The sequence below is a fragment of the Chlorocebus sabaeus genome, chromosome 12, assembly GCF_047675955.1.
Source record: "Chlorocebus sabaeus isolate Y175 chromosome 12, mChlSab1.0.hap1, whole genome shotgun sequence".
In the NCBI taxonomy this organism is placed as follows: domain Eukaryota; kingdom Metazoa; phylum Chordata; class Mammalia; order Primates; family Cercopithecidae; genus Chlorocebus; species Chlorocebus sabaeus.
Window position 1 is genome coordinate 96,214,663 of NC_132915.1, and position 21,497 is coordinate 96,236,159.

General features: G+C 57.7%; 1 pseudogene; it reads left to right on the forward strand.

Moving 5' to 3' along the window:
- The window catches only part of LOC119618187 (SH3 domain and tetratricopeptide repeat-containing protein 1-like), a 28,013-nt pseudogene extending 17,435 nt beyond the window's left edge, over positions 1 to 10,578 (forward strand).
- Positions 10,579 to 21,497: the final 10,919 nt, after the last annotated feature.

Genomic DNA, 21,497 nt, shown 5'->3' on the forward strand with positions numbered 1-21,497 from the left:
CAGAGGGACTTTGTGAAGCAGAAATAGACGGCCTGATGCAGGGGCTGAACCTGGCCAGGACCTCGGCCCTGGGAGTTGTAAAGAAGGCCGGCCTGTACCATGAGCATCTGCACCAAGGTGTGCCCATGTCACGGTGTGCTCGACATCTGCCCTGGCACAGGTGCATGGCCTGTCTGCACTCAGGCTCCCCGCCTATGGGGCCCAGGCTCACAGAGGTGTGAAAGAGGGAAGCACGGTGCAGGGGCCTCCGAGCCCAGCCAGCGTCGCTTCAATGCTGGGAGGATGACGTCTTCCATTTTGTCTTCTGCCCAGGCCAGCTGTGGGCCGTCCAGCGGCTGTGCTACCTCTACAGCATCGTCATGCCCAGCGAGGCCCAGTGTGTCATCTACCATGAGCTCCAGCTCTCCCTGGCCCACAAGGTGGCTGACGAGGTGCTGGAGGGGCAGCTCCTGGAGACCATCAGTCAGCTTTACCTGTCCCTGGGCACGGAGCGGTAAGGGCTGGCTTTGCAGTGGTGGAGGTGGAGGTGGGGACGGGCAGGGCGGGGGGGGGCACAGGGAAGCTAGCCCAGTGCCCCAGCAACCCCTCTCCTTTTGATCATTTGGTTCCTTGGCATCAGATGCTTTGATCTGGTGGGTCTGGGGTCATTCCAGGGCTGCTGCTGGCCCGTGAGTCCCAGCTTGAGCCTCCCTTGTTGGGTCAAAAGTCATCTTAACCCCAGCAGAGGCAGTACGTGCACTCTGGGCTGCTCTTCCTACTATGGTGGCTTTTGTCATCTGACCTCTGCCTGCCCCGAGTCTTCATTCCTGACCTTCATCTGTCTCCTTAAATGTGACCACAGCAGCCACCTGTGGCTTCTCTCCCACAAAAGACAGAGCCAGTGTGTCACGGGCTTCCCTGGGGCAGGGTTTCAAGGTCTCACGTCCCATATGTGGCCCACTCAGCTTCCCCCAAGCATCCTGACCTGGTGGGGTAACCATGGCCCTGGCCACCCCACCCACAGGGCCTGGTGACATTGCTGCAGTCACATCCCCTCTTGTGTTGGACTTACTGAGAGAACAGGGAAGGAGCCAGATTCCATGGGGACCTGGAAGACTGGCTCCAGTCTTGGCCTCAGGTTCGCAGAAGGAAAATGGGCCAGTGTGCTAGAGCCATGTATAGTTCCTGGACCAGTAGAGCAGCATCCATGTCACCTAGGAGCTTGCGGCAAGTGGGAGTTCTAGGGCCTGCCCCAGGCCTGTGGAGCCAGAAGCTCTGGGGGCAGGGCCAGCAAGCTCTAAGGACAGGCCTCCGGGTGACTGTGAGGCCTGCACACATTGAGAACCATCGGCCTAGATAGCCTCTGAACACTAACGGCTCCTGGTGCGTCTGGAGGAGACACCGGCCATGTCTGGAAGGCAGGGGAGATGGACTAGCACACTCCTCCTGCCACAGGGCAGCATGATGCTCGATTCCCTCGGAAGGATGTCCTTCATCTTTTCCATACCGTGTGTGTTCACCCTGGCCCTCCCAGCAGCCTGGGAAGGGCAGAACACTGCACACACTGGAGGGCCATTCCCAGTCCCCACATCCCAGATTCATCTGTCACCAGACCCACGGGAGGAGGCAGACTGGTTCCAGGAGGATGAGAGCCCTTGTTCTGACACCTGTGTCTGATTCCAGTGATTCCAGGGCCTACAAATCCGCTCTGGACTACACCAAACGAAGTCTGGAGATTTTCATTGACCTCCAAAGGAAAGAGAAGGAGGTGTATGCCTGGCTGCAAGCAGCGAAGATCTATTACATCCTGCGGCAGAGCGAGCCGGTGGACCTGTACATCCAGGTGAGTGGCAAGGGATGCAGGAGGACCCCTGTGCTGTTCACTCTCTGTCCATCCACCCATCCATTCATCTTCCCATCATCTATTTACTTGTTCATCCTTCCATCCATCCATCCTTTTATCATCCATCTATTCACCCGTCTATCCATCCATTCACCTGTCCATCCACCCATCCATTCATCCTTCCATCATCTATCTGTTTACCTGCTCATCCTTCTATCCATCAATCCATCCTCCATCCATCCATCCATTCTTCCATCATCTTCCCATATACCTGTGGGTCCTTTCATCCATCCATCCATCATGCATCCATCCATCCATCCATCCTTCCATCATCCTTTCACCTGTTCATCTTTCCACGCATCCATCCATCCATCCATCATCCATCCATCCGTCCATCCATCCATCTATCATCCATCCATCTATCCATCATCCATCCACCCTTTTATCATCCATTCACTCACCTGTCCATCCATCCATTCACCTGTTTGTCCATGCATCCATCCTTCCATCTATCTTTCCATCATCCATCCAACTGTTCATCCTTCCATCCATCCATCCATCCATCATTCTTCTGTTCACCTCTTCGTCCATCCATTCACCTCTTCGTCCATCCATCCATCCTTCCATCCATCCAGACTTCCGTCCGTCCATCCTTCCATCCATCCTTCCATCCATCTTTCCATTATCCATCCAGCCATCTTCCATCCATCCATGATCCATCCATTCACCTGTCCATTCATCCATCCATTCAGTCATCATCCATCCTTTTATCATCCATCCTTTTATCATCCATCCATTCATTCACCTGTTCATCCATCCCTCCATCCATTCTTCCATCCTTCCATCATCCATTCACTTGTTCATTCTTCCATCCATCCATCGTCCATCCATCCATCATCCATCCATCCTTCCATCATTCATCCACTCGCCTACTCATCCTTCCATCCATCCATCCATCCATCCTTCTATCATCCATCCATTCACCTGTTCATCCTTCCATTCATCTGATCATCCTTCCACTCATCCATCCATCATCCATCCATCCATCCATCCATTCGTCCATCTATCATTCATTCATTCCTTTATCATCCATTCATTCAGCCACCATCCATCCTTCCATTATCCATCCATTCACCTGTTCATCCTTCCATCCATCCATCCTTCATCCATCCATCCATTTCTCCATTCATCCATATATCCATCCATCCATCTATCATCCATCTATCCTTCCATCATCCATCCACTCATCTCCTGTTCATCCTTCCATCCATCCATTTATCCATTCATTCATCCATCCATGCTTCCATCATCCATCTTTCCATCATCCATCCATCCATCCATTCATCTGTTCATCCTTCCATCCATCCATCATCCAGCCATCATCCATCCATCTGTCCATTCATCCATCCATCCTTTTATCAATCATCTTTCATCCATTTATCATCCATCCATTCACCCATCTATCCATCCATTCTCCTGTTCATCCATCCGTCCATTCATCCTTCCATCAACCATCCATTCACCTGTTCATCTTTCCATCCTTCCATCCATCCACCTGTTTATCCTTCCATCCATCCACCATTCATCCATCCACCATTCATCCATCCATCCATTTATCCATTCATCCATTTATCTATTCATCCATATATCCATCCGTCATCCATCCATCCTTCCATCAACCATCTACTCACCTCTTGTTCATCCTTCCATCAATCCATCATTCATCCATCTATCCATCCATCCTTCCATCATCCATCCATTCATCTGTTCATCCTTCCATCCATCCATCATCCATCCATCCATCCATCCATCCACCATCCATCATCCATCCACCATCCATCCATCAAGCATCCATCCATCCATTGTCCATCCATCTGTCAATTCATCCATCCGTCCATTCATCCATCCATCATTCATCCGTCCTTTTATCCATTCAGCCGTCTATCCATCCATTCACCTGTTGTTCCATCCATCTGTCCATTCATCCTTCCATCCTCCATCCATTCACCTGTTCATCGTTCCATCCATCCATCATCCATCCACCCATCCATTCATCCATCCTTCCATCCATCCATCCTTTCATCATCCATCCTTTCTCCCATCCATCCATTCACCATTCGTCCATCCATCCATCCATCGTTCATCCATCCACCCACCAATCTACCTATTAATGTATCCCTCCATTCATCTATCTCTCCATTTGTTTATCCATACATTCGTCTATCCACCATCCATCCACATGTACATACATCATCTGCCCTCCACCTATTCATACATTATCTACCGACCCATACATACATACAGACATACATCATTCCTTCCATCCATCCATCCATCCATCCATCCAGGCATTTATCTATCCACACACCCATCCATCCATCCATGTGTCTACATCTCCTCATCCATTCATCCATCCATCCACTCATTCCTAAGCCACTGCTGAGTACCTGTTGTGTGCCTTTTCCCTCCCTCCAACTGGTTCCCTCACATCCTCCCCCGGTGGCCAGCATCTTCTCCCTGAGGGCAGAGGCGCGGCCCCTCACAGTGCACAGCACCTGCTGGTATACAGCACATGCTCAAATAATATGACCACTCAGTTAACACACAGAAGAACTTGCTCTAAGCGACACGTGGCACATCTCCTTACAAAATGAATCTATCATAGTGGCTGTTTTCAGAGGCTTTCCCAAACACAGTGTGATCTGGTACAAATTGTGAAGCCCACGAGCCTGGTGAAGCTTTCATTATTGAGCACCTGCTGTATACCTCCTTGAGCTGAGGAGCGGGATGAAGAGCTCATGGCCAAGAGGGGACCAGGCCCACCCACACACACTGCTGATGTGGCAGGGATGTAGCAACGCAGAAAGGAGCCAGGGGCTGGGCTTCCAGTAATCTGGGGGCCACGGAGACTGGTTTGAGTGCAGGGGGAGTGGGCTAGGGCTAGCCCTGGTGGTAGGATTCACAGGTATCAGACTCCTGGGCTACAGCTGCTCAGTCACCTCCCGGCACTCAGGTGCATCAGTTCATTGTCCTCATGCCAGTGGTGGGAGCAGCCTTCATGCACAGGGTCTGAAAAATGCTCAGGTGTACCTGTAGTGTGTGAGAGGAAGGAGGCTGGCAAAGGTGCACGTAGCCTCCTCGCTAGGTGTGGGCCTTGAGGGAACTTCTGTCTCCTTTCAGGTGGCACAGAATGTGGACCTGTACACAGGCGACCCCAACCTGGGGCTGGAGCTGTTTCAGGCAGCTGGAGACATCTTCTTCAATGGGCCCTGGGAGCGGGAGGAAGGCATGTCCTTCTACCGGGTGAGCTGGCCTGTGGGCTGATGTGGGTGGGCCTCAGTGGGGCACCTGGAGGGCTGACGCACAGGTGTGGCAGGGTAGAGGCCTCCCACCTGGAGGCAGGGCCACCCATGCACATGATGAGTTTCCAAGTGGTCTCACCGGGAATGATATTGACCATGCCTCTGCCAGGGACAAACGCTCGGGGCCTGGACGTGACAATGGCTCTACCCTTGTACCTGATGACCTCAAGCAACCGTGAGCAGGAAGTCCTGTCCCCATCTTCCAGATGAGGAAACTGAGGCTCAGAGAGGCACAGGGACATGTCAAAGGACACACAGCATATCAGTGGGAGGCCCAGGTCTGCATGCATCCCGAAGTGGGACGGCTTCTCCCTTCCTCTGAGCTCACGGTGTGGCTCAGCCCTGGGCACAGATAAATGTGGTGTTTTTAGAGCAGAGAGGAGTGCTGGCTCCCCCTAGTCAGACCTCCGGTGCCCAGGTGGGAGAGGCTGGTCTGAGGCTATCGGGTGTAGCTTGGTGGGTCTCAGGTGACTCTTCAGCCCCCAACTTGGGTGACTGAACTGTGTTATCCCAGGGCACAGAGCTGTGTCGAGGTGCAGGAGTAGCTGGGGCGTGGGAAGCTCCAAGCACATGTTTGAGCTCTGAGGAGGGCGCTGGGCAAGGTGGGTGCTGCGGGAAACCTGACCCCACCTGCCTGTGTGGTAGGACCGGGCCCTGCCCCGGCAGTGACTACGGGCAACCGCAAGGTGGAGCTGCTGCTACAGCTGTGCCACAAGCTGGTGGCACTCCTGGCCACACTGGAAAAGCCCCAGGAGGGCATGGAGTTTGCCTACATGGCCCTAGCACTCAGCATCACTCTGGGTGAGTCCCCTGAGCCCCCGCCCTGCCAGGACCCACACTTTGCCAGGGCCCAGCCTCCAGGTCTGCAGGGCAGGAGCTGAAACAGCTGCTGGATTTTTCTGGGCTCCTGTCCAGGCAGGCAGATCTGCCCAAGTGGCTTCCCCGTCCGGCTGTGGGGCACAGCCCGAGGTCTCTCACGCAGTGCAGAGCTCCCTGCCTGACTGAGCTCTGCTTCCTCTGCCTGTTCCCGCTGCTGACCACAAGGGCCGCCCAGTGTGCCCTCTGCCTTCCAGACATGCCAGGCATCTCGTTGGTCCCTGTATGTGTCAGGCTGAGTGGCACATTCCCTTTCTCTTGTGCCCTTCCCACCCTTATCAACCACACGGCTCTCTGGCTGATAAAATCCCAGTTCCCCTTCCAGCAGTCTGCCCCTTAAGGCCGGGCATCCCCTGGTGCTGTGCCAGGGTCATCTGTCCCCCTCCAGAGACAGGGAACCCTAGGCAGGCCACATGCCCCAGCGCCTTGTGCCCCGTGGCACAGTACACAGTAGGTGTGCAGCTGACTCCCCAAGGTAGGGGGCTCTGATCGTGACACACCCAGCAGGAGTCAGAAGTCACATCTGTGGGTTGCCTGGAGCTGGGATGCCCAGGAGCACCTGAACTGCATGGCTTTTGGGCTCCCCTGGTTAAAAGCAGTGAGCAAAGGCTGGTGCCTATGTGTAGACACAGAGCTGGGCCATCCAAGTCCGACGTTGCCAAAGCCTCACAGTAGACAGGGGCAGGCCTTATTAGTTCTGCTTTGCAGATGGGAAAGTGAATCTGGGAACCTGGAAGGGACTGGCCATAGCTGCCCAGGTGACCACAGGTGCCTAGAGGTAAGCCAGGTGTGCTGCCCGGGGTCTGCATACCTGTTCCTGAGGGGCATGTTCCCTCCCTGCCCCAGGGAGCCACGTCCTCACACCTGTCCCTTTGGCCTGCACCCCAGGGGACCGGCTGAACGAGCACGTGGCCTACCACCGGCCGGCCGCCCTGCACCATTGGCTGGGCCAAGGCAAGCTGGCGGAGCACTTCTACCTCAAGGCCCTGTAGCTCTGCAACTCGCCGCTGGAGTTCGACGAGGAGACCCTGTACTACGTGAAGGTGTACCTGGTGCTCGGTGGCATCATCTTCTACGACCTGAAGGTGGGTGGGGAGGGGCAGGGCTTGGGGTGTCCCCGGCCCCCTCGGAATGAGATCTCCACCCAGACCCCAGAGGCCTGGGTTCCAGCCTTCCTTAGGAATGGCCCAGTGGCCTCCCTAGAACTCTGCACATGGCTGGAGGAGCCGGCAAGGTTAGGAGACACAACCCAGTTCCCAAGATGGCCAGGCCCCACCCTCAGGAACTCAGTCTCAGCCAGGGAGGCTGACACATGAGTGGGCAATGGTGGCCTCTGGGTAAAGAAGGGGGATTGTAGTCAGGGGGGCCCTCCTGGAGGAGGTGACACCAAAGCTGAGTCTTGACAGTCAAATGTCAAGTTGCATTTAACAAAGAAAACAGGGTTGGGAGAAGGACATTTCAGAGGACAGCAGCATCCTCACATTGAATCCACGTTGCAAGATGCAACCCAAATCCTGGCACCTCCTCTAGGAAGCCTGCCCAGGGTGCCAGCCTGCACTGAGCAACTCCTTCCTGGAGTCCCGAGACACCTTGAATCTTCACACCACCCAGGAAGGGTGGGGTGGGACCAGTATCTTACCATTGGGTTCACAGACAGGGAAACCCCAGCTCAGGGCAGGTGCAGTGGGGTGGGGCTCCAGCCAACCAGGCTGAGGCCTTGCTGGGTCGGGTGTGTCTCGAGGGGAGGGGCTGTGCTCCCTCTGCCCCAGCCCTGCAGGGGTGGAGAGCTGGGACTGGCAGACTCAGACCTGGGGTGTGTCCACCCCTCTGCCCAGCAGGCGCCGCCCCTCCTCAGCATTGTACTGGCACCGTGTCAGTGTTCCTTATGGGCTGAGGGGCCAGGGCACTCCAGTCCAGGGGCCGAGATCTTGGGGGCCTTCGGACAACATGAGGAGCTGGGGCACCCCTAAGACCCTGCCCCGTATCCCCCACAACAGGCCTGGGGCTGCCCGGGAGGCCTCAGCCCAGTGCTGGTGACACCTGATTGTCAGAAGTGGTCGCTGTGGCCTCCCAAGTCCCAGCCAGACATGGAGGTGCCAGGTGTCAAGCCCAGAGGGACGCTGGTCACCGATCAGGGGCTCGCCTGGGACCCAGGGGGACGGACCTCCCAGAAGAGGCCTTTATCTCTCTTGGTGAAGCCTGCCGCCCGCTGCACCTGTCCAGGAGAAAGGAAAGGGCCAAGTAGTACCTGAGAGGCCAAGTCCACGGTTGGGGTCGAGGGGCAGAGGCCTCCTTCACCTTCTTCCCATGCACAGTCCTCCTTCCCATGCACAGTCCTCCTTCCCATGCACAGTCCTCCTTCCCATGCACAGTCCTCCTTTTCATGCACAGCCCTCCTTCCCATGCACAGCCCTCCTTCATCTCCTTCCCATGCACAGCCCTGTGGGCCTCATCGTGACTATGTTGTCAGCACAGGCCAGTTTCCCACAGGGAGGCCCCCTTGGAATTCCCCAAGGGCGGCTGTCTTTCCAAGGCTACACCCTCCTCCTTGTATAGGAGGCTCTGGACCCAGGGCCCAGAGGAGTTGGAGAAAAAGCCGGGCTGGATGGAGCCTGGAAAGCTGGCAGAGAAGCAGGGGTAAATGGACATCTTTGCCAATTGCCTCTAAAATGGGGTCCCCTTTAGTCTACACGTGAGAGTGAGCCCTGGAATAGGGTGGATTAGGTGTGTCCTGGATCAGCCTACCTCTCACTACCTGCTGCACACACTACAGGCACATGGAAATGCACACGCAAATGCACACAGGCACAGACACACGCACACACAGGCATGCACACAGGGACATGCACACACAGGCACACAAACACGCACAGGCACACGCAGATACATATGCATTGGCTGGCTCCTTCCTATTTAGTTGGGAAGCCCCCACCCCTTCAGGAGGCCTTTGCCTTCCACACCCCGGCTGAGTCTGGGGCCTCCTGGGCTTCCTTCTGCCACAGCCCGGGCCACCCTGTGTGGTCAGTGTTCACTCCCATGTCCCTCAGACTGGGAGCAAGGACGTTAGGCTCAGCCACGCACCCAGCACAGAGTCCAGTGTTCGGCTGGGCCGGGGGCCATTGGATGAGCAGTGGCGGTGACTCGGGGCCTTCTCACGCCCCTGCTCCGTGTGTGGGGTGGGGCAGTGAGGGAATGGACTGCTGCATCTTGGACTTTGTCGTTGGCCCTGGGAGCCATCTTGAGATGGTAAAGAGGGACAGGCCAGGCATGGGTCTTAGAGAGGTCCCTTGGGTGACCCCGATGTGGAGGAGGTGCCTGGGGAGAAGCCGGGTGGGGAATGGGAGGGTCAAGGAGGAGGTCTGGGAGGCGGCATCCCAACCCAGGGATGGTGAGTTTGAGCCAAAGATGCATTAAAAATGGGAGTGGATGTCTGGGGAGTCACACTCCGTCAATATTTCAGGGAACATTGCCAGAGAGGACACCTGAGAGATGGTTTTGTACCTGGCCTGGCCTGTGGAGGGCCTGGAAATGGTCAGCATGGACACGGGCGAGAGGGGAGCCTGGGTCACTCAACGCAGTGCCCCTGCTGTGGCTTGGAGCCACGGGTCCTGCATGGAACTGTCAGAGCAGGCAGGATCTACCCTAACCTCAGCCCATGGGGAAAGCAGCCACTGCCTGCAGAGAGGGTGGCACTGGGGCAGGAGGCTTGGGGTGAGTGGGGCATAGGGACAGTCAGGAAGGCTTCCAGGGGTGTCAGGGTCGTCCCCACCTCCTGCCGCCGAGACCACAGCAGTGTCACAGGCTTCGGGGCTCATGGGGTGAGCCAGCATTGGCTGGACATGTGGAATGACCTGGACACAGGAACGGCTTCTGGGAAGATGGGCTCCAAGTCCCCCTTTTGCTGACCATGACCTGTCCCCTTCAGGACCCGTTTGACGCAGCCGGGTACTACCAGCTGGCACTGGCAGCCGCCGTGGACCTGGGCAACAAGAAGGCACAGCTGAAGATCTACACGCTGCCGGCCACCATCTCCCACAACTTCCTCCTGGACCGCGAGAAGTCGCTCTTCTTCTACCAGAAGGCCAGGACCTTCGCCACAGAGCTCAGCGTCCGCAGGGTCAACCTACCTCCTCTGCCATTCTGCGGGTGGGCCCGCTGGTTGGCCCCCAGTCACCCTCGCTGAGGACAGCATCCGAGGGAATGGGATTTGTGCAAGGAGGTTGATCTCCTGCCTCTCCTGGTGTCTCCCGTGGCTCATTTTCTGGGTAATGGAGGCATGAAAGCAGGGTTCAAATAGCAATAAATGTGGGCTTTTTTTGCAATAACATACCGAAGTCCCCATGGCATCCTTCCCTGTGTGCTTGCTGGGCTGTGTCTAGGGGCCAGCTCCTTCCCTGGTGGCAGCCCTCTGATCTTGGGGATGAGAAGGACCCTGAGTCCAACAGACCTGGGCCAGGTCACCATGAGCCTGTTTTCTTGGCGGCCAGAGGGGAGATGGTGGTGGAACTCCCTGGGCAGCTCCCTGCTCAGAGCTCTTGCTGTAGGCCTCGTGCCACCCTTGCCTTTAACCTTCAGACCACTGTGATCGGATGTGGGGGCTGCTAGTGTCTCTGTTAGCCATTGAAGAAATAGAGGCACAGAGAGGTTAGGAGTCTGGCCCACCGTCACACAGCAGGTAGGGGCAGAGACACAGAGCCCAGTACACTGACCACCACACCACCCTGCCAGCCTGCAGTCAGGAAGGTGTCCCCCATTAGGACCCAAGGTCAGTTCCTGGACTTCTCTTGTGGTGTCAGGAGAGCCACAGGCCAGTGAGGGTAGTCCCTGGGATCCCTCACTCAGTGTCCTCTGCTCCCAGACTTGGTTGGGCCGAGCCTGGCCGGTCCCACCTCTGGCCACTGGTCAGCCCTGCGAGAAGTGAGATGCAGGGATCTCCGCCTGTGTAGACGCTGCTACCCAGTATTGAAAGCCTTATCTGGGCTGCCCCCCAGCCGTCCCTACATGCCCCTCCCGTTCCGGCCCCCGGCCCTCATCCCAGTCCCAGGAATCCCAGGTTTTCCTTCTTGGAATCTCTTGGCCCCAGGGAACACAGCTCACACGGTCTCTTTGCCAGTTTACGGCAAGGAAACCGAGGTTCAGAGACGATGGGTGTCCCACGTGATTCTCACATACACTGCACTCTCCCAGGTCCCTTTTTTAAACACTTTAAATGAGGTGACTTTCACATCGCATGCAGTTAACTATTTCAACGCGATTAATGTGCTGGCATTTCTGCATTCACAGTCCTCACGCCATCTAGTTTCAAAATGTATTCATCTCCCCAGAAGAAACCTTCCATCCTCACTAAGCAGTTACCCCTCCTTGGTATCCCCCAAGCCCCTCGTTGAATGGAAGGGGAAACTGAGGCCCGGAGAGAGACTTGCCAGTGGGCGGAGCTCTGATAATAAGGAATCAGGCACCCATCTGCTGGTTCAGCCCTGGGTTGGTTTTCCACCCAGCAGAGGTGACAGAGCCAGGAGGTTCTGGGACCCCATGCTTGCAGCCAGAGCCCTGCCCCGAGCCTCCCCACCAGGGGGTAGCAGAGAGCTTTCCAGAACCGGCTGCGGGGCTGGTGGGAAGCAGCCGGTCAGAGCTGCTGACAAACCTCACGAAGACCCCAGATCGCTGTCTCTGTGGGTTGGGCTTGGGAATTGGAGAGGAGGCCGCATGATTGGAAACGTGAAGACAGCACGGCCTGGCTGGAGGAGCCGGAAGCGCCGTCACGTTGACTCAGGACACAGAACTCCTGCCCGCCGGGCCGGGCCTGCAGCCATTCTTCTCGGGGTGGGGTCCGCAGGTTCGGCTTGCTCTCGGCCCCCGACCTGCCTCAGAGTCCGGGGGGCTTTGGAACTCTGCCTCCCCATCTCCACCCACCCTGGCTGGTGCCATGAGGGGCCTGGATCCTGGGATCCTGTTCCTCTTGGGCAGCAGAGACTGGGGGACCAGAGGAGATGATGGGTCTTCAATCCCCACATTCAAACCCCAGCCCACCACTGACAGTCTGGGGGTTTGGGATGAGGGAGTTGATGTCTCTGAGCCCCAGTTTTGTCACCACTAAAATGAGGCTGACATACTGGTGCAGAGTGCCAGTCCCCGGGCTAACAGAGGCCTGTTTCCTACTGAAAATACCTCTTACTCCTAGGAACAGCTCCAACACTAGGGAACACTCAACCCAAGCCAATTTGTCAGAGGCAGGTGAACCAGAGCGACTCCATCTTGAATGGGGGCTGGGTAAAGGGAGGCTGAGACCTGCTGGGCCGCATTTCCAGGAGGCTAGGCATTCTTAGTCACAGGATGAGATAGGAGGTCGGCACAAGATACAGGTCATAAAGACCTTGCTGATAAAGCAAGTTGCAGTAAAGAAACCGGGCAAAGCCCACCAAACACAAGATGGCCACGAGAGTGACCTCTGATTGTCCTCACGGCTCATTATATGCTAATTATAATGCATTAGCTGCTACAAGACACTCCCACCAGCGCCATGACAGTTTACAGATGCCATGGCAACATCTGGAGGTTACCCTACGTGGTCTCAGAAGGGAGGGCAGAAACTCTCAGTTCTGGGAATTGCCCACCCCTTTCCTGGAACACTCATGAATAGTCCAACCCTTGTTTAGCGTATGATCAAGAAATAATCATAAAAATGGGCAACCAGCGGCCTTTCGGGACACTCTGCCTATGGAGAAGCCATTCTTTTCTTTTCTTTTCTTTTCTTTTCTTTTCTTTTCTTTTTTGTTTTCTTTCTTTCTTTCTTTTTTTTTTTTTTTTTTTTTTTTTTTTTTTTTTTTTTTTTTTTGACATGGAGTCTTGCTCTGTTGGCCAAACTAGAATGCAGTGGTGTGATCTTGGCTCACTAAATCCTCCACCTCCTGGGTTCAAGCGATTCTCCTGCCTCAGCCTTCCTAGTAGCTGGGATTACAGGCACCTGCCACCACGCCCAGTTAATTTTTTGTATTTTAGTGGCGACAGGGTTTTGCCATGTTGGAACAGGCTGGTCTCGAACTTCTCACCTCAGGTGATCCACCTGCCTCGGCATCCCAAAGTTATAGGATTCCAGGAGTGAGCCGCTGCGCCCGGCCAGAGTAGCCATTCTTTTATTCCTTTTCTTTCCTAATAAACTTGCTTTCACTTTATGGACTCGCCCCGAATTCTTTCTTCTGTGAGATCCAAGAAACCTCTCTTGGGGTCTGGATCGGAACCACTTTCCAGTAACAAACTTGCTTAACCTCTCAGACCCTTTGTCTCTTCATCTGTAACCAAAGACAAAGCCTCCCCCAAGGTTCCAAAAGTGTGGAGAGAACGCACGGGAAACGAGGGGCACAGAGTTGATGTGCAGAACCAATAACACAGACTGGGTGTCAAGCCACTGTCATACTGGAAGTAATATCATGCTCTCCCCCAAGTTATGAGGAACAATATCACAGGGGGGTGTGTACCTTCTCCGGTAGTGGGAGTAGTATCATCATCTCTTCTTTTAGATGACAGGAACGATGTCACAGGGTGGGTGTACACCCCGTGTGTTTTTGGAAGCAATGTCATTCTCTCTTCTAGGTTTTACGATTCACATCACAGGCGTGGTGTACACCCCTTATTATACTGGATGGAGTCTCATCCTCTTTCCTTCTGTAACTTTAGAACAATATCCCATGGGGGTTGTATGTCTCTTCAATATTGGTAATATTACCATCTTGTCGTTTCCTGGATATAAGAAACAATATCACAGGAGGGGTGTACACCCCTTGCAATGTTGGTATTAATATCACCTCTCCTCTGTGATTATTAAGGACAAAATCCCAGGGTGGCTGTACGGTTCCTACTTTATTGGGAGTAATAACATCCATTCACCCCCTGGATATCAGAAACTATAGCACAGAAGAGTTGTCCACCCCCTTCGAAATTGTCATCCATGTCATCTTCTTCCCGCCTGGATATTAGGAACGATACCCCAGGTTTGGGGGCGGTGTACACCCACTGCGATATCGAAAGCAAAATCAGCCTCTTTCCCGCTGGATATTAGGAACTATATCACAGGTGTGTGTGCACCTTCTGGGATATTGGGAGTACTATCAGCCTCCACCCCGCTGCATATCAGGAACAGCATACAGGGGGCAGGGTGGTTACACCGCCTGCGATATTAAGAGTAATACTCTTCTCTTTCCCCTGTACATTAGGAACTACATCACAGGGGTCTGTACACCTTCAGCGATATTGGGATTCATGTTATCCTCTCCCCCATTGAATGTCAAAAACGATATCACAGAAGGGTGTACACCCCCTGCAATATGGCCAGTAACGTCATCGTCTCTACCTTTGGATACTAGGAAAAACATCACAGAGGGTGTGTACACTCCCCTGCAATATTGGGCATAATGTTATCCTCTCTTCCCCTGGATATTAGAAACAATATCCCTGGTGGAGGGAGGTGGAGTACATTAAGAACAACATCACTGGGTGGGTGTACTCCCCCTGCGATATTGGGGGTAGTATCATCCTCTCTTGCCTAGGATATTAAGAATAATATCACAGGAGGGGTGTACAGCCACAGTCCCTGCGTTATTGGGAGTAATAGCGTCTTCTCCCACTCTAGATATAAGGAACAATATCCCAGGGTTTGTGTACACCCCTTGCGATATTGGGCATATTGTCATCGTCACCCAACGTGGGTATCGGGTGTAGTATCTGAAGGGGGTGTACACTTTCTTCGATATTGAAAGTAATATCATCCTCTCCCCTCAGGATCGTAGGCTAAATATCGAGGGAGTTTTACAACTCCTGCGATATGGGCAGTAATATCATCCTATCCCCACCTGGATGTTAGAAACTATATCACAGGTGGCTGTACACATCTTGACATATTGGGAGTCTTATCATCCTCTCCCATCTTGGATATTATGAAAAATATGAGAAACGAGGTGTACACCCGCTGAGATATTGAGAGTAATATTATGCTCTCCTCTTCGGGATGTTAGGAACAATATCACAGGAGGTGAGTACAACCCCTGCGATAATGGGAGTAATATCATTCTCTCCCCTTGAATATAAGAAACAATATCACAGGAGGATGTACGACCGCTGTGATACTGGGAGTCATATCATGTTATTCGGAACAATAGCACAGTGGGTGTGTAAAACCCCTGCCATGTTGCCACTACTATCATCTTCTCCATTCCAGGATATAAGGAACAGTATCACAAGGGGATATACACCCCTGTGATACTGGGGATAATAGCTTCCTGGCCCCGGCTGGATGTGAGGGAAAATATCACAGCGGAGGTCGACGCCCCTTGCGATATTGGGAGTAATATCATCCTCTCGAACCTTGCATAGAAGGAACAAGATAACCGAAAGGATGTACACACACTGCGGTAGTTTCCATCATGTCATCCTCTACCCCCTGGTTATAAGGAATAACATCATAGAGGAATGTATACTTTCTGCGATATTGGGAGGAATATTATTTTCTCCCCACCGGATATCAAGAAGAAGTCTATTAATTAATAATATTAATAAATATAATAATAATTAATACTAATACTTGACATTAACAATGACAATAAAGATACTAAACTAACACAGATTAAAAATGTTAATCATTAGTATTAATAATTAATAATAACACTATTAATAATAAAATAATACCAACAATTAATGTTACTTAAATCACTACTAACTGATGATGGCAAAAAACCAATCATTAATATTAAAAATTAATATTAATAACTGACATAATTATTAAAAATTAATTTTTGCCATCCATCATAATCTATTTAAAATAATTATCAATAATAATGAGAAAATATTAATTGACAGTATTATTGATAATTATTACAATCGATTCTTGATGTTTCATAATTAATTATATCATTGTTACCTGAGAAATACACTGAAGGTGCAAACCCATCTGTGAAAGAGTTCATTATTTCCACAGGAGGAGACGATACTACTCACATTATGCAAAACAGGCTCTGAGACCACCATGACTCCCAATAGCCAAGGGGGGGAGAGGGGGTGGCTATTGGTCCCCACCTCGCGGGGGGTGGCTCACCCCCCTGCGAGGTGGCTCCCAATAGCCAAGGGGGGGAGAGGGGGTGGCTATTGGTCCCCACCTCGCGGGGGGTGGCTCACCCCCCTGCGAGGTGGCTCCCAATAGCCAAGGGGGGGAGAGGGGGTGGCTATTGGTCCCCACCTCGCGGGGGGTGGCTCACCCCCCTGCGAGGTGGCTCCCAATAGCCAAGGGGGGGAGAGGGGGTGGCTATTGGTCCCCACCTCGCGGGGGGTGGCTCACCCCCCTGCGAGGTGGCTCCCAATAGCCAAGGGGGGGAGAGGGGGTGGCTATTGGTCCCCACCTCGCGGGGGGTGGCTCACCCCCCTGCGAGGTGGCTCCCAATAGCCAAGGGGGGGAGAGGGGGTGGCTATTGGTCCCCACCTCGCGGGGGGTGGCTCACCCCCCTGCGAGGTGGCTCCCAATAGCCAAGGGGGGGAGAGGGGGTGGCTATTGGTCCCCACCTCGCGGGGGGTGGCTCACCCCCCTGCGAGGTGGCTCCCAATAGCCAAGGGGGGGAGAGGGGGTGGCTATTGGTCCCCACCTCGCGGGGGGTGGCTCACCCCCCTGCGAGGTGGCTCCCAATAGCCAAGGGGGGGAGAGGGGGTGGCTATTGGTCCCCACCTCGCGGGGGGTGGCTCACCCCCCTGCGAGGTGGCTCCCAATAGCCAAGGGGGGGAGAGGGGGTGGCTATTGGTCCCCACCTCGCGGGGGGTGGCTCACCCCCCTGCGAGGTGGCTCCCAATAGCCAAGGGGGGGAGAGGGGGTGGCTATTGGTCCCCACCTCGCGGGGGGTGGCTCACCCCCCTGCGAGGTGGCTCCCAATAGCCAAGGGGGGGAGAGGGGGTGGCTATTGGTCCCCACCTCGCGGGGGGTGGCTCACCCCCCTGCGAGGTGGCTCCCAATAGCCAAGGGGGGGAGAGGGGGTGGCTATTGGTCCCCACCTCGCGGGGGGTGGCTCACCCCCCTGCGAGGTGGCTCCCAATAGCCAAGGGGGGGAGAGGGGGTGGCTATTGGTCCCCACCTCGCGGGGGGTGGCTCACCCCCCTGCGAGGTGGCTCCCAATAGCCAAGGGGGGGAGAGGGGGTGGCTATTGGTCCCCACCTCGCGGGGGGTGGCTCACCCCCCTGCGAGGTGGCTCCCAATAGCCAAGGGGGGGGAGAGGGGGTGGCTATTGGTCCCCACCTCGCGGGGGGTGGCTCACCCCCCTGCGAGGTGGCTCCCAATAGCCAAGGGGGGGAGAGGGGGTGGCTATTGGTCCCCACCTCGCGGGGGGTGGCTCACCCCCCTGCGAGGTGGCTCCCAATAGCCAAGGGGGGGAGAGGGGGTGGCTATTGGTCCCCACCTCGCGGGGGGTGGCTCACCCCCCTGCGAGGTGGCTCCCAATAGCCAAGGGGGGGAGAGGGGGTGGCTATTGGTCCCCACCTCGCGGGGGGTGGCTCACCCCCCTGCGAGGTGGCTCCCAATAGCCAAGGGGGGGAGAGGGGGGGTGGCTATTGGTCCCCACCTCGCGGGGGGTGGCTCACCCCCCTGCGAGGTGGCTCCCAATAGCCAAGGGGGGGAGAGGGGGTGGCTATTGGTCCCCACCTCGCGGGGGGTGGCTCACCCCCCTGCGAGGTGGCTCCCAATAGCCAAGGGGGGGAGAGGGGGTGGCTATTGGTCCCCACCTCGCGGGGGGTGGCTCACCCCCCTGCGAGGTGGCTCCCAATAGCCAAGGGGGGGAGAGGGGGTGGCTATTGGTCCCCACCTCGCGGGGGGTGGCTCACCCCCCTGCGAGGTGGCTCCCAATAGCCAAGGGGGGGAGAGGGGGGTGGCTATTGGTCCCCACCTCGCGGGGGGTGGCTCACCCCCCTGCGAGGTGGCTCCCAATAGCCAAGGGGGGGAGAGGGGGTGGCTATTGGTCCCCACCTCGCGGGGGGTGGCTCACCCCCCTGCGAGGTGGCTCCCAATAGCCAAGGGGGGGAGAGGGGGTGGCTATTGGTCCCCACCTCGCGGGGGGTGGCTCACCCCCCTGCGAGGTGGCTCCCAATAGCCAAGGGGGGGAGAGGGGGTGGCTATTGGTCCCCACCTCGCGGGGGGTGGCTCACCCCCCTGCGAGGTGGCTCCCAATAGCCAAGGGGGGGAGAGGGGGTGGCTATTGGTCCCCACCTCGCGGGGGGTGGCTCACCCCCCTGCGAGGTGGCTCCCAATAGCCAAGGGGGGGGAGAGGGGGTGGCTATTGGTCCCCACCTCGCGGGGGGTGGCTCACCCCCCTGCGAGGTGGCTCCCAATAGCCAAGGGGGGGAGAGGGGGTGGCTATTGGTCCCCACCTCGCGGGGGGTGGCTCACCCCCCTGCGAGGTGGCTCCCAATAGCCAAGGGGGGGAGAGGGGGTGGCTATTGGTCCCCACCTCGCGGGGGGTGGCTCACCCCCCTGCGAGGTGGCTCCCAATAGCCAAGGGGGGGAGAGGGGGTGGCTATTGGTCCCCACCTCGCGGGGGGTGGCTCACCCCCCTGCGAGGTGGCTCCCAATAGCCAAGGGGGGGAGAGGGGGTGGCTATTGGTCCCCACCTCGCGGGGGGTGGCTCACCCCCCTGCGAGGTGGCTCCCAATAGCCAAGGGGGGGAGAGGGGGGTGGCTATTGGTCCCCACCTCGCGGGGGGTGGCTCACCCCCCTGCGAGGTGGCTCCCAATAGCCAAGGGGGGGAGAGGGGGTGGCTATTGGTCCCCACCTCGCGGGGGGTGGCTCACCCCCCTGCGAGGTGGCTCCCAATAGCCAAGGGGGGGAGAGGGGGTGGCTATTGGTCCCCACCTCGCGGGGGGTGGCTCACCCCCCTGCGAGGTGGCTCCCAATAGCCAAGGGGGGGAGAGGGGGTGGCTATTGGTCCCCACCTCGCGGGGGGTGGCTCACCCCCCTGCGAGGTGGCTCCCAATAGCCAAGGGGGGGAGAGGGGGTGGCTATTGGTCCCCACCTCGCGGGGGGTGGCTCACCCCCCTGCGAGGTGGCTCCCAATAGCCAAGGGGGGGAGAGGGGGTGGCTATTGGTCCCCACCTCGCGGGGGGTGGCTCACCCCCCTGCGAGGTGGCTCCCAATAGCCAAGGGGGGGAGAGGGGGTGGCTATTGGTCCCCACCTCGCGGGGGGTGGCTCACCCCCCTGCGAGGTGGCTCCCAATAGCCAAGGGGGGGAGAGGGGGTGGCTATTGGTCCCCACCTCGCGGGGGGTGGCTCACCCCCCTGCGAGGTGGCTCCCAATAGCCAAGGGGGGGAGAGGGGGTGGCTATTGGTCCCCACCTCGCGGGGGGTGGCTCACCCCCCTGCGAGGTGGCTCCCAATAGCCAAGGGGGGGAGAGGGGGTGGCTATTGGTCCCCACCTCGCGGGGGGTGGCTCACCCCCCTGCGAGGTGGCTCCCAATAGCCAAGGGGGGGAGAGGGGGTGGCTATTGGTCCCCACCTCGCGGGGGGTGGCTCACCCCCCTGCGAGGTGGCTCCCAATAGCCAAGGGGGGGAGAGGGGGGTGGCTATTGGTCCCCACCTCGCGGGGGGTGGCTCACCCCCCTGCGAGGTGGCTCCCAATAGCCAAGGGGGGGAGAGGGGGTGGCTATTGGTCCCCACCTCGCGGGGGGTGGCTCACCCCCCTGCGAGGTGGCTCCCAATAGCCAAGGGGGGGGAGAGGGGGGTGGCTATTGGTCCCCACCTCGCGGGGGGTGGCTCACCCCCCTGCGAGGTGGCTCCCAATAGCCAAGGGGGGGAGAGGGGGTGGCTATTGGTCCCCACCTCGCGGGGGGTGGCTCACCCCCCTGCGAGGTGGCTCCCAATAGCCAAGGGGGGGAGAGGGGGTGGCTATTGGTCCCCACCTCGCGGGGGGTGGCTCACCCCCCTGCGAGGTGGCTCCCAATAGCCAAGGGGGGGAGAGGGGGTGGCTATTGGTCCCCACCTCGCGGGGGGTGGCTCACCCCCCTGCGAGGTGGCTCCCAATAGCCAAGGGGGGGAGAGGGGGTGGCTATTGGTCCCCACCTCGCGGGGGGTGGCTCACCCCCCTGCGAGGTGGCTCCCAATAGCCAAGGGGGGGAGAGGGGGTGGCTATTGGTCCCCACCTCGCGGGGGGTGGCTCACCCCCCTGCGAGGTGGCTCCCAATAGCCAAGGGGGGGAGAGGGGGTGGCTATTGGTCCCCACCTCGCGGGGGGTGGCTCACCCCCCTGCGAGGTGGCTCCCAATAGCCAAGGGGGGGAGAGGGGGTGGCTATTGGTCCCCACCTCGCGGGGGGTGGCTCACCCCCCTGCGAGGTGGCTCCCAATAGCCAAGGGGGGGAGAGGGGGTGGCTATTGGTCCCCACCTCGCGGGGGGTGGCTCACCCCCCTGCGAGGTGGCTCCCAATAGCCAAGGGGGGGAGAGGGGGTGGCTATTGGTCCCCACCTCGCGGGGGGTGGCTCACCCCCCTGCGAGGTGGCTCCCAATAGCCAAGGGGGGGAGAGGGGGTGGCTATTGGTCCCCACCTCGCGGGGGGTGGCTCACCCCCCTGCGAGGTGGCTCCCAATAGCCAAGGGGGGGAGAGGGGGTGGCTATTGGTCCCCACCTCGCGGGGGGTGGCTCACCCCCCTGCGAGGTGGCTCCCAATAGCCAAGGGGGGGAGAGGGGGTGGCTATTGGTCCCCACCTCGCGGGGGGTGGCTCACCCCCCTGCGAGGTGGCTCCCAATAGCCAAGGGGGGGAGAGGGGGTGGCTATTGGTCCCCACCTCGCGGGGGGTGGCTCACCCCCCTGCGAGGTGGCTCCCAATAGCCAAGGGGGGGAGAGGGGGTGGCTATTGGTCCCCACCTCGCGGGGGGTGGCTCACCCCCCTGCGAGGTGGCTCCCAATAGCCAAGGGGGGGAGAGGGGGTGGCTATTGGTCCCCACCTCGCGGGGGGTGGCTCACCCCCCTGCGAGGTGGCTCCCAATAGCCAAGGGGGGGAGAGGGGGGTGGCTATTGGTCCCCACCTCGCGGGGGGTGGCTCACCCCCCTGCGAGGTGGCTCCCAATAGCCAAGGGGGGGAGAGGGGGTGGCTATTGGTCCCCACCTCGCGGGGGGTGGCTCACCCCCCTGCGAGGTGGCTCCCAATAGCCAAGGGGGGGAGAGGGGGTGGCTATTGGTCCCCACCTCGCGGGGGGTGGCTCACCCCCCTGCGAGGTGGCTCCCAATAGCCAAGGGGGGGAGAGGGGGGTGGCTATTGGTCCCCACCTCGCGGGGGGTGGCTCACCCCCCTGCGAGGTGGCTCCCAATAGCCAAGGGGGGGGAGAGGGGGTGGCTATTGGTCCCCACCTCGCGGGGGGTGGCTCACCCCCCTGCGAGGTGGCTCCCAATAGCCAAGGGGGGGAGAGGGGGTGGCTATTGGTCCCCAC